The sequence below is a fragment of the Bactrocera oleae genome, chromosome X, assembly GCF_042242935.1.
Source record: "Bactrocera oleae isolate idBacOlea1 chromosome X, idBacOlea1, whole genome shotgun sequence".
Lineage (NCBI taxonomy): Eukaryota > Metazoa > Arthropoda > Insecta > Diptera > Tephritidae > Bactrocera > Bactrocera oleae.
Genome location: NC_091541.1, coordinates 29,782,030 through 29,799,899, shown reverse-complemented (window position 1 = coordinate 29,799,899; position 17,870 = coordinate 29,782,030). Strand labels below are relative to the sequence as shown.

Genomic DNA, 17,870 nt, shown 5'->3' with positions numbered 1-17,870 from the left:
TATTTTATACTCTCGTAATTTTCAAGAGAATTACAATAATGTTTGATATCTTATTTATTTATATTATAAACCATAAACTCACTAAGTTTCATAACTATGCTATACATTTTTGGTATCAAGACATATTTTTAAAAGAAAAGGATGATCTCTGACTTTCATAAAGATACCTATTCAATTTACTGGTATTTTCTTTGAAAGGTTTGCCATGAGCACTGATGTCCAAAATTTTGGAACTATTTGTGTACAGTTTTAAACCGATATGTTTTATGTACTGAGAAGTGAAAGGCAAACATGGAATTCAAAATTGCGAAATACGGGAAGTAGGCGTATTCGTAGTCACACTATAAAATAGGGATAAAAATGTAATGCTACACATCAAATTTTGGTACAATTGACCGACTAATTCCTGACTACCACGTCCATTGTAAAACTTTTACATCGCCTACTTACATACATATATGTATGCTATCTTTTATGTAAAATTTGTTGTTTATGACGTATTTATTTAGCCAGGTATCGCACTTTTAGTAGTTTTCAGTATAGCTGTTATATGGCGAGTGCACGTGGATATCATACACTATCACCCGGTTTCACACTGTTTGAGGAGGTATCAAACGGATTTTTCCTCAGCAAGTTTGATCGTTATAGTTCGTATGGTTTGTGAAATATATACATTAAACTTATTAGGGGACAATCCCACCCACCTTTGAGATATCCTGCGCTAATTTACAGTTTTCGTCTTAACTTGGAGTTTAGTTATAGCACTTTATAAGTTTTCGGTTACCGGCATTTTGTGCGCGTGGCAATGATTCGATTCTACCTACATACATACATATGTATCTGCAGTACCAACAATGGGTGCCAAAGAAAATGTGAACCAAGTTTTAGGGCGTTATCTCAGTTTTTAATACAAGTTATCGCTTACACAGACGGGCAGTACCCCGGAATTCTACACATTTCGTCATCCTAATCATGTGTCACAAACAACCGTTAGGTGAACTAAACTATTATACTCTGTAGTAACATGTTGCGCTATAATAAATATAATAGTAAACACATACATATGTTTATTTATTTATTTATTATTTATTTATTTATTTCAATAACAAACGCCGATCGGCTATATATATAGAGATAGATAAACAATGTTTAACGTATTACATAAGTGAGTTATGGTTACCTATAAATGTTATGTACATACTTGTATGTTTTAATTTTGTAGTAAAGCTAAAATGAAACAAGAACAAGTAAGGAAGGGCTAAGTTCGGATGTAACCGAACATTTTATACTCTCGCAAAGTCAAATGGTGTACTCGTTTGAGATTTCTTTGTGGATTGGCTGATATTTTCGGTAGAAGGTCAACTATAGGCACTGGGGTCACATATTTAGTACTTAGGGGCTTGAACACTTTTGGTTCGATTTAGACAATTTTTGGTCACAAAGTGGCATACTTTAAACGTATTATTCACGCAAAGTTTTACCTCGATATAATCATTGTTGCTTGATATGCATAATGGAAAGTGAAAGAATCAGATGGAATTGAAAATGTGTTATATGGGAAATAGGCGTAGTTGTAGTCTGATTTCGCCCATTTTCGCACTATAACATAAAAATATAAAAAGAACGTTATGCACCGAATTTGGTTGAAATCAGTTAAGCAGATCCCAGGATATGGGTTTTCACCTAAAAGTGGGCTGTGCCACACCCACTGTCTAATTTTGAACGCGGTTCCTATAAAGTCATTTCATACCATCCCAGAGATAAAATTTAATGTCTCTGGCGTGTTTAGTGCTTGATTTATCGCGCTTTTAGTAGTTTTTAACAGTACCGTTATATGGAGAGTGGGCGGAGTTGCCACCCGATTTCAACTATTTTCACACTGTAGGTAGAGGTTCTAAAACATTTGCTTTTAGTGAATTTTGTTATTATAGCATTAGTGGTTTAGGAGATATGCACATTAAACCTATTAGAGGCGGGACCACGCCCACTTAAAAAAAAAAAATTTAACTGCAAATGCTTCTCCCTAATGTGATCATGTGTACCAAATAACAGTCTTGTATCTTATTGCGGAGCTTAGTTATGGCAATTTATTTGTTTTTGATTAATGGCGTTTAGTGGGCGTGGCAGTGGTCCGATTACACCCATCTGCAATACCAACCGTTTACGGTACCAAGAAACAGGTGTACCAAGTTTCATAAAGATATCTCAATTTTTACTCAAGTTACAGCTTGCACGGACGGACAGACAGTCACCCGGATTTCAACTCGTCTTTTCATCCTGATCATTTATATATACATAACCCTATATCTAACTCGATTAGTTTTAGGTGATACAAACAACCGTTAGGTGAACAAAACTATTATACTCTGTAGCAACAGGTTGCGAGAGTATAAAAAACGTTAACTTAGGTTGCACCGAAGCTATAATACCCTTCACAATACAAAGGCCCCTTACAAGAGCTTGATTCCGATCGTTCAGTTTGTATGGCAGCTATATGATATAGTAATCTGATCTGAAAAATTTCTGCGGAGAATAATTTGTTGCCTCGTGCCTAATTTCGTGAAGATAACTTGTCAAATAAAAAAATACTCCAATCGTTCAGTTAATATGGCAACTATATACTATAGTCATCCAATCTGAATAATTTCTTCTTAAATTACATTGTTGCTTTAGGCAATAATCCATGCTTCATTTTGTGAAGATACATCGTCAAATGAAAAAGTTTTACATGCAAGCACTTAACTCCGATCGTTCAGTTAATATGGCAGCTGTATGCTATAGTCATCCGATCTATACAATTTCTTCGGATGTTAGATTAATTAAATAATAATGCATGCCAAATTTCGTGAATATACCTCGTCAAATGAAAGACTTTTCTATACCGACTTTTCTCCAAAGCAGGATTCCGATTGTTCAGTTTGTATGGCAGCTATATGCTACAGTGGTTCTTGGTAAGAAAAGGACAGATGCAAAATTCCAGGTCGATAGCTTGAAAACTGAGGGACTAGTTTGTATATATACAGACAGACGGACATGGCTAAATCAACTCAGCTCGTCATGCTGATCATTTATGCATAAATTTTAAAGGGTCTCCGACGTTTCCTTCTGGGTGTTACATACTTCGTGGCAAACTTAATATACCCTGTTCAGGGTATAAAAACTGTAGCATTCGTGTCCCACGTAATATGCACAACAACTTATAACTAAACACATATGTACATAGATGGGGTTAAGCAGGAAAAGGCAACAAAGCGGGAAACTATTATAAATTCTTGCTAAATTTATGAATGTCCCATAATTCACAAAACTTCATGCAGTTTGCGTAGCAAAGCCTATATCCAGAGAACGAAATCGAAAGTTCGCTTCTTGCGTATGACACCGTTTCAGTTATAGGAGTTCTCTTCAATTCTCTCAACTGTAAAGGTTAAGTTTTTTGCTTTTGCCTTACCGTATGATATTCACCATGCCTGAAACCATAAAATAAAAACTTTAAGTCCACTTGTGCTATTTCCAATCCCAAGTTGCAATTGATGCCTAATTGATTTGTGCTCTTTAAATTGTATGCACACTTCCAAAAAAAATATTCACTTTTATGATATATAAGAAATCAACGTAAAAATGCTCATATAATATATGCGCAGAGCTTTAATATTATAAGTTCTGGTACTTTTTTCGTCATGCCACTTTCACGCTTTTTGAACATTGAAGTGTTTTGGTTATCCTCCTTGTTTTTTGTTTTTTTTTGTTTTGCTGATTGTGTAATGTGCTGATATGAACGTTCCGCTTAATTTCCAATTGATTTGTTTTTACAAACATGAACAAATGAAATTATTAACTTAATGTGATGAAGTCAAAAAATATGTCCGATAAAATTTAATTTGAGTGATCTGAGGGAAGTTATTTAACTTTTTTTTAGAGAAGATTTGAATAACACGAACAAGATAAATTTGTTTACAAGTCAATTTTGAAACAATATATGATAATTAAGATCTTCAAATTCGTTTTTCTCAAAACTTTGTTTTTTGAACTGGGGACTACTGTAGCTTGAAAACCACTCTGTAGATTTTAATGAAAATTATACAGCTTTTTTTTAAAACCCGAGAAACTAGTGTCTGGTTAAACTTTTTATAAACAGTCAACTGTTGATTTTTTTTCGAAAGTCTAGAAAAAAATTTCTTGAGGCTGCCAAAGGCTTTGATCAGGAACTAAGTTAATCTATTAATAAAACTAATTGTTTTTGTCCGATTGGTTTTAAATGATACTCCAAGGATTAGTGAAGGTCACCGCAGGAAGCATCGGTTGGAACTGAACGATTGGCAAAAAAAACACGTAACCTTAATGCACTTATTTTCGTTAGGGGACTCATCAGCACTTCTTTTTACACAGAACAACTGTGCGGTACTGTTAGTATTTGTACTTTGTTACTTGTTATTATGGTATAATTATAAGTTATGAAGGTATTTTTAACATAGTTGAAGTGGTAGTATGCTAGAAATAAACAGGTTTTTTCTTCCCCATTAAATTTTTCTTCTGATGTTTACGCACATTTGAGGCTTCACTGTAATAATATTTTTATTGAACGGAAAGAAATAAGAAATTTTTGTAGAAGCTTACAACAATAATCTACGAATAAAACCAATTTTTAAAACAATTGAACTTAATAAGTTATACGAGTAAACAACTTTACAATTTGAATGAACAGCAAGTCCAACTACTCAGCGGACTGTCCTTACTCGTTAAAAGAAACGTAGGGGAACGGAAACTAGTCCCTCAGTTTTTATCGAAAAATATATCTCAGAAGAAATTGTTCAGATCGGATTACTATAGCATATAGCTGACATACAAACTGCATTTTATACAGTAGCAGCATACTGAATCTACTTCTGAATTCTGGATTTAAGTTAAGATGTATAAATACTTAGTTGGTCTGAATCGTTTTGAAAATTTGGAAAATACCACCGTACCATATTTACCATAAAGGTAGAAGTTAAACACGTGATCAGCGCAAAATTCGAAATCGTTTCTACATGCTTTCGGTAAATGCACTGCTTCACATAGAAACGCTTCAAAATGGGAAAACTGTTGCTGTGACAATTATAATATAACACTTGATGTAACTTTTCCCAACGATAACAATGACTCTTATTAACATTTTAAATATAAGTTAGACAAGGCATTTTATTAAGAAAAAACACTCATATTTCAAAGGTTTAACTTAATTATTAAAAAATGATTCTAATTAGTAGGATAATAGAGTAGTATAACAAAAAATAAATTATTAAAATATTATTTCCAAAACTTTTAGTAACTTGCTTCAACTGATCGTATCTTTCATCGGTTGAAGATAATGCAGTATCAATAATGTTAAAATAGAAATTAAATTTAAAATTTTCTTAGCATGGCGAATTAAAATTTCTGTATTCTCAAGCGAACTGGTGCCGTTTCTGATTCGAGTGTAAATTAGGGTGGGTCAAAAAACCAATATTTTTTCGCCTGGTACTCTGAAAAATAGGCCCTTGCAGTTTTATATTTTTTCAGAAATCTCGGTTCCATATCTCGTTTCATAGAAATTGAATGCTCTACAAAAAAGGTCTCTACGATTTTTTCGTAAACCTAATTATTTTAAGGCAAATTTTTTATTTCTTTTGAATTTTATAACTCAATGAAAAAAGAATAATTCTTTTAGCTGACCACTGAGTCCTTCCTGTTACAATTAAGAGCTCATACTTGGAGATACTGTCTTAGAAGTGTCTAAGTACCTATTTTTCAGAGTACCAAGCAAAAAACAAACATATTCGGTTTAACCCACCCTAGTGTACATACATACGTAAATATATATGTGATATTTTGGGTGCAATTCAACGGAATACTCGCAGTCCATACAACAAAAATCACTGGGTGCTACTATTAAAAAAAAATAGCTATACTCTTGTTGTTGTTTCTAAACTAAATTAAATTCAGTAATTTTGTAAATTATTTTATAAAAAAAAAAATTTTTTTTTCCAGTGATGGTTGGATGACTAATTTCAAAAAACGCTTCAGTATCTGTCTTCTTAAAGAATGTAATGGAAAGCTGTCACCTAACGTAATAATGTGGGACCATATATAAAGAAGCGAACGTAATAAAAAATAATAACATTTCCCACGAAGCAATTTTCAATGCAGTTGAATGCGGAATTTATTGGAAATTGTTTGTTGAAGAAACATAGGCCAAACCGTTCATAAACAAATTGCTACCTATATGAACTCGAAATCTGCTTGGATGAATACTTTACTATACATATTTTTAACTGAATATATTTGGTTATTAATTTGAAAATATAGTTTTATTATAAGTAAAAAGAATACCACTGTATTATAGATGTAGTTATTATAAATGTTTAAAAGCTCTTCAACAGTTATAAGTGCAAAGTGTTATTAAATTATATGATTTGCACATGATATGCGTGTTTTTTAATTTTGCTAAATTAAATACAGATTGCTATGAAAAAAGTTGTCTAAATGATTAAAAGAAATAAGTGTGTTTTTTTTATCAAAACACTCCTTTTATGGTTCTTTTTGAATTTTTTAAACTTGGATCTATGGTTCTAAACACTTTATCTAATGGCTCTTTTAACAAATTACACAAAAAGAGGGGTTGCTCTTTAACAACACTATTCGTACAGTTTAGCCGAAGCGTGTGACAAAACAGCATAGCTACTGCTTACGTTGAGTAAACATCGGTTTACGTATCAGCAGTTATGTACGTATGTATGCGTTTGTGTATAGTTTGCTCTCGTTAGTAGGGCGTGGTTAACTTTAACTTTATGTTTGCATTCTTGTAAGGATTTTGACAGTTGGCATACTTATCAGCAGCTATTGTTCGAAGCCGCTTGCCTGGCTATGCCATGTATCGTCGAAAACGAATACAGTTTAATTTGTTTGCTAAATGCAAGTAGTAACACCTTTCCAACGTTTGCATATACAAACATGTTAATATGCTAAGTGTTTTTTACATACACAAATGGTGTTTTATGTAGAATTGCCGCTCAAGTTCTCAATCTGTTTGAGCAAATTACATCACCACCTAGTGCCATCTTCAAAACAAACCACATTTCTGTTATGTTTATAGCCGTTGTCTTATTACTTTATTTGGCATTAAAAATATGGAGTCAATATTTCGGTAGAAACGAATTCCACGCAAAATAACATATGATCTACAGTAAGGCTAACAGCGCTGAAAAAATGTTCTGTTGCGAACTGCTATTATTTGGATCACTGCAGTATTTAGCCTGTTTAAATCGATTGTAACATTTATATTATACTAGCTTTTGCCCGTGACTTCGTCCGCGTGGAATAGTGACTTCCGGCAGATTTTTGGTTCTTCCCACATAGTTCCCGTTCTTGCGGAATTTTCGGAATGGTCGAGTTCCCGCAAAATTTTCAGGATAAAACCTATGTTTTTTTTTCGAGTTCCAAACTATATCTGTACAATTTTTAAAGTAAATTTTATTATTTTAAAGAACTTCTGCATATACTACATTTTTTGTTTTATTATCTAGTGGCAGAAGAACATATTGATTTTCGCCACAACCCGATCTTGATAACGCGACATATAACTGGCCGTGCAAAAAACAGTCTTGGCGTAAATCGATCCCCACGTGTTTGAATGTTTGCCCCTGTGATTTATTTATTGTGACTGCGAAAGATAATTTAAGCGGAAATTGTATTCTTTTAAAATTGAAAGGTAAGTCGTTGGGTATCATTGGGATGCGGGGTATGAGGACTGTTTGACCAACTGCTGGACCAGTCAAAACTATTGCAACGATGACGTTATTGCGCAGAAATTTTACTTGAAGTCGGGTCCCGTTGCATAAATTTGGTGGTTTGAGATTTCTTAGTAAAATTATTGGGGCACCTATTTTTAACTTAAGAGAATGTGGGGGAAGGCCGCTTGGGTTCAAGGAATTGAGGAACTCCTGTGGGTAATGAACTACATCTTCTTGATCCATCACGGTATCAATGGATGTGTAGGTTACAATATCTCCTGGGAGTTTACTCAAAATGATATCATTTATTTCGTCAACGCTACTATTTCTTGCCGCCAATATTGCTCTTTGACACATCCATTGAAGGTCCTTGTTTTCTATTTGGCTGATGTCAGGGTATACCTTAGTTACTAATTCCTCGATGTTACCTACTTTTACTCCTAAATCGCAATCAATTTCAATTTTATTATTAGAATGAGGTATTTTCCCGTCTCCTACAGAAAGTAATTTTGAAGGGAAAGTTATACTACCTCCCCCCAAATGTGCTCTCATATTTGTCGATAATTTTAAAATATTTACAAATTTCCATAATGGAGAACTTTTAAGGCAAGCCTTCACAATGTCTGCTCTAGTTCCCCTTACTATTACCGGTAAAATTTGGCGAAAGTCCCCAGCAAACATAACAGTAATCCCACCCATGATTTTATCACAGCTTCTAAGATCTCTAAGAGTTCTGTCTAGAGCTTCTACGTGAGCTCTATGTATCATGGTACATTCGTCCCAGATTATTAGACTGACGTCTTGTAAAATTTTCCCCAAAGGGCCATTTTTGCGTATAGAGCACACGCTATCTTTCTCTAAAGACACAGTTAGGGGCAGTTTAAAAGTTGAATGAGCTGTGCGTCCACCTGCTAATAAGGTTGCAGCAATACCTGACGACGCTACTGCCAAGGCTAGCTTTCCTAGAGACCTTACTTTTGCTAATATAAGATTAGTGATAAACGTCTTGCCGGTCCCACCGGGAGCATCCAAAAAGAAAATTCTTCCTTCATTAAAACGAACACTTTTCATGACACAAGTATAGGTTGTCACCTGGTCATTAACTAATCTTGGTTCATTTTGTGTGATATACTCATTTAATTCATTTATGTTATATGGTTTTCGCAACGCTACTTCTAACGGGTCCAGAAGCGAATTATCTCTTTTTGCTGCAGGAAGCCCATAGTCGGTTAGGGATTTATCTGAAATCTCATGAATTTTATCTTCAATTATAATTAGTCCATCATTGTATATATCATCATAATATGCTAATGTCATATCCTGATTCTCATTACGCATTCTGTTTAATATATCTTCACATAAAGCATCACGAAATTTATTCCATAACTCTAAGGGGTCAGATGGTTGGCAAAATATAAGGATAGTGGTAAATAATTCTCTTAATTTTGTAGCTGGCTCGGATATGATAGCATCGGATATGGTATTTTGCCAATGTTCATCTCCCTCCAGTAAACCTAATTCCTTGCAAGCGCCTTGGTACGTTTGGAAAATAACACCATTCACGGTTCTTAGATGTTGAAATGACATTGGACCGCGAACATATTGCAATAACATTCTTAAATAAAAACATTCAGTTTGAGTTGGATGAATGTTATAAACACGGCCTAAATTTGTGTCTTTTTTTACACCGGGATATCCCTCAACATCTTGCCCGCGTCTTCTTCTAGAAAATGAATTTCTTTGCCAAACGTAATACTGGAAAACTTCGTGATATAAAATGGTTTTTGCAAAATCGTCGCTTTTGCAGAGATCAAAGAACGCTGTAAGTGTCGTTGATGAAGGATTGTTCACACGATCTTGGAGATTTTCATTATTATAAAAATATACTCTTTGTCCATTTTCCAAATGAACGGCTAAATGAACTACTGCCGGAAAACGTTCATGAATAGAAAATTGGAAAATTCTCCAAAACGCCTCCGAGGAACTTATATAGCGACCATTTAGATATTTTTCTACTTCATCGTTATTATTTTGTAACGAAAATGTGGCTTGATCAGAACCTTTATGAATATACTTACAGATGTATTTAATAGCTTTGACCGATTGACAAAACTCTACGTTAATGTGTGCATTTTAAATTCGTGATAGCAGTGGATTATAGGGAACCACCCAACGATTATCCACGCTCATTTCTGTACCTTTTACACGAATTATAGCTGTGTTTCCACCATTATCTGGAGACCTGCGTCTGTAGGTTGGATAACCGTCATCTCCCGTTTGTGTTTCCGAAATAAAATGCCTAGGGAACTTTTTAGAACAAACGTTTTCTTTCATACATGGTGATGTAGGATTATGAAATCCGCAAGGACCATGTATCATATTTTTTATGACAATATTATGAAGAATCGGATCTTGTTGTATGTCAGGTATTTCAGCCGATATTATTGCATCTATAGAATCTGGTTGAACTTTGTTAGCCAGCCACAATAAAATGTGGGCGTGAGGTAAACCTCTTTTTTGCCATTCTACACTGTAAACAAAGGCTTTCGATGGGCCAAAAATATTTTTCTTCGTTAATAGGTCTATATTTTCTTGAGTTTTAAATGAAATGCCCTAGAAATTAAATCATGTCTATCATAAGAATGTTGATTGGGCAATAACTCACTTTTTATTTGTGGCCATTTAGGGTTACATGTAAATGTAATGAAGAGGTCAGGTCTTCCAAATTTCCTGACATATGTCATGGCATCTTGACTTTTTTCATTCATGAATCTGGGGGATCCTGTAAATGACGACGGCAATATAACGTGCTGGCCAATATTAGAAGCGTTTATATGTCCATCATTTACGACGGCATCTCTTAAATGAATGTACTCTTCTGCTCTCAATTTTTTTTGATTTCTTTTGATGAAGTCTAGCCTCTCAGAGATCATTTTTGCCGCCATATCAACACAATATTGGTTGAATAATCCTTTGAAATAATGTATACTGTTAAAGTCATATATTCTCACCATGAATCTAAATGCATAAACCTGCATACATGAAAAAGTTTTAAATGTAGCCGTAGTATTCTGCTGTGGAATATTAATACAGTAACCGTCGTTTCCAAAGGGAAACAGTAAGGGATATTGAAGCGGGTCATAAGATCTATGAATTTCAGAAACTCGTTGAAGTCGACCATCTCTCGCAGTCAATACAATATCACGGGGACCTTTGTCTTCATCTATCATAAGAACAGCTACTTCATCTACTACCGGCGCATTATACCGACCTCTATGCTCATTAGGAGGTTTTACATCAGCATGAATGATAAGTTTTAAATCATTCGGTGGTCTATTTTCTAGATTGTACTTAAAACTTTGAATATACGTATTATGATCATGAAGATATGTTTGGAGAACGTCGATAAGATCGATTTGCAAGCTTGGGTTTAAATTTGAGCGCAAGGATACCTGATCTGCATGGGAAACAAAATATATTTGCAGGAATTCGGGTTGTGCCCCTACAGATGGAAGTAAGTCATCGATTAAATGATAAACTTGCCCTTGGACTTTAAAAGTGGGCATAAAGTTTCCCTCACGAATTTCTTTGGCACCAAATGAAGTCATCTGAAATAATGTATTATATTGTCTTGAGTGATTTAAGAAATGCTTAGATGATAGATGTGAGCCTGATATCAGTTCCTTTAAAACGGATGTTGGTTCCGGAATTATAGGTATATTTACTTTGCCACCACTACAACACAGTCCAGGAGTTTCAGCTGCCCATTTTCTTGCTTGGCATAAGTTGCATATTTTATCCATTCTATCAATATCAATATCATTTAGCTCAGAATAGTCAACGGTACAATCATAAGCAAAAGCAGCATTTAATAAATTATGTTGTCTGCGAGTTCTATTCCTAGTTGATCGGGCATTTTGCTGTGCTAATCGATGGGATCGTTCAGCGCTTGATTCCCGATCGCGGTTAGCCAATGTTCGGGCATTCTGTGAGGCCAAACGTTGAGAACGTTCAGCACTCGATTCCCGATCGCGGTTAGCCAATGTGCGGGCATTCTGTGAGGCCAAACGTTGAGAACGTTCAGCACTCGATTCCCGATCGCGGTTAGCCAATGTTCGGGCATTCTGTGAAACGTTGAGAACGATCAGCACTCGATTCCCGTTGCCGGTTCGCTAAAGTTCGGAAATTTTGTGAGGCTAAACGCTGCGAACGTTCAACGCTTGATTCCCTTGCACGGTTTTGTTCAGTAATTGCTCGTTGTGTAGCCAACCTGTGCATATTTTCATCCTCAGTTTCATTGCTGCGCAAAACTCGCAGCCGCTTTGCAGTAGCAGTCTGCCGAGAAAGCTGAGTTCTTTTTCTCGGCATTATAGTGAAGAAGAAAAAACGTAGAAAATGAAAACTTAACTAAAGCGTATCGCGTAATAAAAAAAAACGTAAGATTAAGAAGATTAATAATTAGGAACCTAATTACTTTTATTTTTAACGATTATGTCAAAAGAACAACCGTAAAATGAAAATAAGGTAAACTAACTTTATGCTTAATCTTAACCCTAATCTAATGAGAATACCTACAGGTATTATGTACCACAAAAAAAAAATATTAGAAACTAAATACTATTTTTAAAACAAACAATACTATACTTATAGAAAACACATACTTATAAATTAATAATCTACATGAAAACAAAAAAGTGTTATTATTGTGTAACTAAATACTATCCTAAAACAAATAAAGTACCTACTATATAGAAAACAACTACAAAATGAAACTGTGTTTAAAAAGTAATATTACGATGATAATTATATCGCATAAACAAATTAGCGCTGCATTCAACCGTTCATATTTCTTCGTTTATCCTGGACGCCATTACGCTTCGATGTTTGCTTACGACTGGAAAAATATACTGCGTGCATTAGCCCTTTTAAACAAATACTCTTTTGAATCCCAAAAATATGGAGTAAAGAAATTATGAATTTTTGATACATAAATATTAGGAAATTCCTGTTATAAATTTGGCCTTGAAAATATTTAGCCCTTTTGAACAAAGACTTTTGAATCCTAAAAATATTGAGTAAAAAAATTATGAATTTTTGATACATAAATATTAGGAAATTCCTGTTATAAATTTGGCCTTGAAAATATTTAGCCCTTTTAAACAAAGACTTTTGAATCCCAAAAATATTGAGTAAAGAAATTATGAATTTTTGATACATAGATATTAGGAAATTCCTGTTATAAATTTGGCCTTGAAAATATTTAGCCCTTTTAAACAAAGACTTTTGAATCCCAAAAATATTGAGTAAAGAAATTATGAATTTTTGATACATAAATATTAGGAAATTCGTGTTATAAATTTGGCCTTGAAAATATTTAGCCCTTTTAAACAAAGACTTTTGAATCCCAAAAATATTGAGTAAAGAAATTATGAATTTTTGATACATAAATATTAGGAAATTCCTGTTATAAATTTGGCCTTGGAAATATTAAGCAGGTAGGTATTATGCATATTGTTCTACCACATTCATGCTAATTCATTGCAAGCAAAATGTGGGACCACCATCTCAACATAAAAATGAAATATGCAACATACTCTAAGTGTTGCGCATTCGAACGGCACAAACAGACAGAAAAACTATACTCGAGTCGCTGGACTCTTTTTGCTCGTGTGAAAGCAGAGTTCATAACAACATCATGTTTTTAAAATTTTTTAAAAACCATCACACATGTATGACATACACGAATTTATTATGTTTACACGCTCATTCTTTCATCACGCCGCACATGCTTGCATACAAAAATGACCGTGTAAAGGCCGCTTAGTGTGCTTTTACATTGGGATTCAAAAGAGTCTGATGTTTTTCAAATTTTCTTTTGGTGTCGCTCTGGGCATTCACACGGTCAAAAAGAGTCCAGCAACTCGAGTCTAGTTTTTCTGCATTCCTTTTCACAAAATTTTCGTATTTCATTTGTATGTTGAGATGATGGTCACACATTTTGCTTGCAATGAATTACCATGAATATGGTAGAACAATATGCATAATACAAGTACCTACCCGCTAAATAGTTTCAAAGAAATACTAAAGACGGGAATTCCCTAATCCACAAAAATGTATTGAATATCCGCTACTAATATTTTCAAGGCCAAATTTATAATAGGAATTTACTAATCTTTAAGTATTAAAAACTCATAATTTCTTTAATCCATAATCTATTTCTTAATTTTTTCCTTATTTACAATTTGTCATAATATTTCTATTATTCTATGCATACTTATTTGCATATTACATACAAAAATAGATAACAGAACTCAAATTTGCGATCGAATTCATTTGAAACCGAGCGCTCTTGCAACCATTCAAATAATTTGAAAGTGAAAAGGAATGCTGAAAAGGATAGCAGCGAGCTGTTACGAACAAGAACACAAAGCGTGCCACCCGAACACGAGTGGCACGGTCCCTTCGTCTTTCCTCGTCGTCCCCTCGCCCACAATAAACTGGTATGAGACTCTTTTGAGTCCCAATGTGAAACGGCACTTACGGGAAAAATCCAATTTTCGCGGATATCATACCGTACGATCTGTTGTAGCGGACGGTAGAAGCGGTGGTGACTGATCATTTACATTGCGCTCTCATAAGATAGGTCGCATCAGCTGATGCGGGACACGGTTTTGCGTCGGTGACTGTTTGTGCCTTGAGCCGCGCGGCATGGTATCTCGTTGAGCTACACCCCCCTCCCGGCTTGCCCGCAAGTACTGCCACTCTCCCGCCGCGCCGGCCAGCACAGAGAGCGAGTTGGTTTTGTTTCGGAGTTATTTATCATTGTAATCTTTAAAGTTTTTTGTTGAAATTAAGTTATGTCAAAGACAATTTTATTCACAATGAAGTACTCTTAACCAACAACATATTTATTTGAATAAAGATTAATATTATTATGTTGATACAACTTAAACAAATTATTTCGACCAAATTAGGTACCATAAAAACGGTTTTTGTGAGTTAATCTTAAAAGATAGACATATACTATCGCGGACTGTTTTTTAGATCATTAAAAGAGCTATTATTCTTCCGTTTTCACAGTGAACGCAACGGAAGGCTTCAAAGATGAAATAATTTCTCCCGTTTTTTACACATTTACCACTATATCTGGACTATCCAACACAAAAAGAATTATTCAATTCGAACCAGTAGTTTCGGAGATTAGCGCGTTCAAACAAACAAACAAACAAACAAACTCTTCAGCTTTATAATATTAGTATAAATGTACTTCTCCATAATAAATCTCTGAGAGAAAGCAGTTTTGGACGACTCAAAGTTTGTTAAAAGTGGTCCACCGCAAAATTTTTATACTTTTGCAACACATTGCTACAGAGTATAATTGCTTCATTCACCTAACGGTTGTTTGTATCACCTAAACCTAATTGAGATAGATATAGGGTTATGTATATATAAATAATCAGGATGACGAAGATATAACTGTAATTTGGCACACGTTATCGCAGCAACAAGGGGCACCTATATTGGCGGAATATTTTGAAAAACTGGGCGTGACCACATCCTCTAAGAAGTTTAATGTACATATCTCTCAAATCATTCAAGCTATTATAACCAAACTTATTAAGGGCAAATTCTTTAAGCACCACTATCGACACTGTAAAAATGAAAACGAATGATAACCCCGCCCACTCCCCATATAACGATACCATTAAAAACTACTAAAAGCGCTATAAATCTATAAATAACTACGCCAGAGACATACAATTTAAAATCCGAGATGGTACGAAAAGGTTTTATGGGAGCCGGGATCAAAATTAGACGATGGGAGCGGCACCGCCACAATTTTGGAGAAAGCTCATATCTCAGGACCTACTTGTGCTCGACAATATTGACCAAATTCGGTGTGTAATATTATCTTGACATTTTTATATTCTAATCCGACATCGGAATACATCCACGCCTAATTTCGCATTCCATCTGATTTTTTCACTTTCCAGTATGCAAAACAAGTACCAATGAATGCATTGTGATAAAAATTTGCCCGCTTAAAGGAGGCCACCTTTATATCAAAAATAGTCAAAATCGGGCTACTACTGTTTAAGGCGCCAGATACCGAATATATAGACCCCAGTTCCTACAGCGAACATTTTATCGAAAATATCAGTCAATCTATGAGGTTGAAATTTGGAAAAAATTCTTTCCTTATAATACCATGCTCGTATGTCAAATATGGGTAGAATCGATCAATATTTCCTTTAGCTCCTCTTAGTGTTAATATAAAGTTTTGATAATGCCTAAAAGTGAGTCTCCGGCTTTCGTTCTTGCAAGTAGCAAGAGTATAAAATGTTCGTTTACACCCGAACTTAGTCCTTCCTTACTCGATCTACCCCTGATTTTAATCGCGATTTTAATGTTATTCTGTTTTCGTCTGTTTGTGCAACCGATAACTTGAGCAAAAATTGAGATATCATGATGAAACTTTTCACACATGTTCTTGGCACTTGGGGGATTGGTGTTGCAGATGGGTGTAAACGGACTATTGTCACGCCCACAATACGCTACAAAGCGAAAACCTATAAAACTCCATAACTAAGCCGAAAATTAAGATATAAAACTGTAATTTAGCACAGGGTTTCACAGTAGAGATGGGCAATTGTGGGCTGTAAATTTTTAAAAGGGTACACGGACTCGTCCCTAAACTAGTTTAGTGTACATATCTGACAAACCTTATATAAAACAAACTTTCAGTGTCTCCTTAGACGGTGTGATAATGGATGAAATCGGATAGTAACCACGGATAGTAACCACGGCCATTTCCATATAAAGGTTGTGTAAAAAACTACTGAATGCGCGATAACTCACTAAATAAATGCGTCGGAAGCATTAAAATTTACAATCAACATGCTACGGAAGGTTTCAGTGGAATCGGTGTAAAAATTGGTCAATAGGCATGCCACCGCCCACCTTCACGTAAAATCCTATTCCTGAGGAACAACTCGACCGATTTCAACCAGATATGGACTACAACCACGCTCGATTCCCATATAAAAGATATGTTGAAAAGTAATCTTCAGAGAACCGGTATCAAAATTGTACAGTGCGCGTAGTACTGCCCACCTTTAAATGAAACCCTATATATCAATTTCAACCGAAATCGATATGTAACTTTATTTCATGTTACATTGCAAAAATGGGCGAAATCGGACTACGATCACGCTTACTTCCTATACGAGTATATCAAAATTTTAAATACAATCTGATTCTTTCAATTTTCAGTAAACAAATCAAGCACCTATAAAGACACCAGCATACAACTTTGCACAAATGGTATGCATTTTAAGATATGACATGACAGGTCCAAACATTCTCTTGATTTACATATACATACCTAATATAATATAAAGATATTCAAACATCAGGTTGATTTTATGGCGGTCAATCTGTGAGGTATCTTAATAAAACTCAGAGACCACATATACATGTATATATCACATCTTAATTCCGAAAATATATGAAATTGGTCCACGAATCGCCCTTACTCCCATATACTACAATATAGATACGATACATGTGTACAGATTTTCATTATTCAAGCAGACTTAATGACGAATATGTCGGTTAGTTTATGATTTATATTCACAAAATTGTTTGTTTTCGAGTATACTTTTGCGTCACTTAAGTGGCAATGAGCGACAAATTTTAACTATAGCGATTAAACTATTTTTATACTCTCGCAACCTGTTGCTACAGAGTATAATAGTTTTGTTCACCTAACGGTTGTTCGTATCACCTAAAACTAATCGAGGTTATATCTAGGTTATATATATATAAATGATCAGGATGAAGAGACAAGTTGAAATCCGGGTGACTGAGATATCTTTATGAAACTTGGTAGACATGTTTCTTGGTACCGTGAGACGGTTGGTATTGCAGATGGGCGTAATCGGACCACTGCCACGCCCCCAAAACGCCATTAATCAAAAACAAATAAATTTCCATAACTAAGCTCCACAATAAGATACAAGCCTTTTTTTTTTACACAGGATTACATTAGGGAGGGGCATCTGCAGTTAATTTTTTTTTTTAAGCGTGGTCCCGCTCCTAATAGGTTTAATGTGCATATCT

The 17,870-nt window shown here is 34.7% G+C and overlaps 1 long non-coding RNA gene across 2 annotated transcripts in view; it reads left to right on the top strand.

Annotated features, from left to right (window-relative positions):
• Positions 1-6,441, top strand: part of LOC118681736 (uncharacterized) — a 42,953-nt gene extending 36,512 nt beyond the window's left edge. For both annotated transcript variants that reach the window (XR_004977484.2, XR_004977485.2), the window contains exon 5: positions 6,007-6,441. This is a non-coding gene — a long non-coding RNA (uncharacterized lncRNA). The remainder of the gene's footprint in view (positions 1-6,006) is intronic.
• The last annotated feature ends 11,429 nt before the right edge of the window (positions 6,442-17,870 follow it).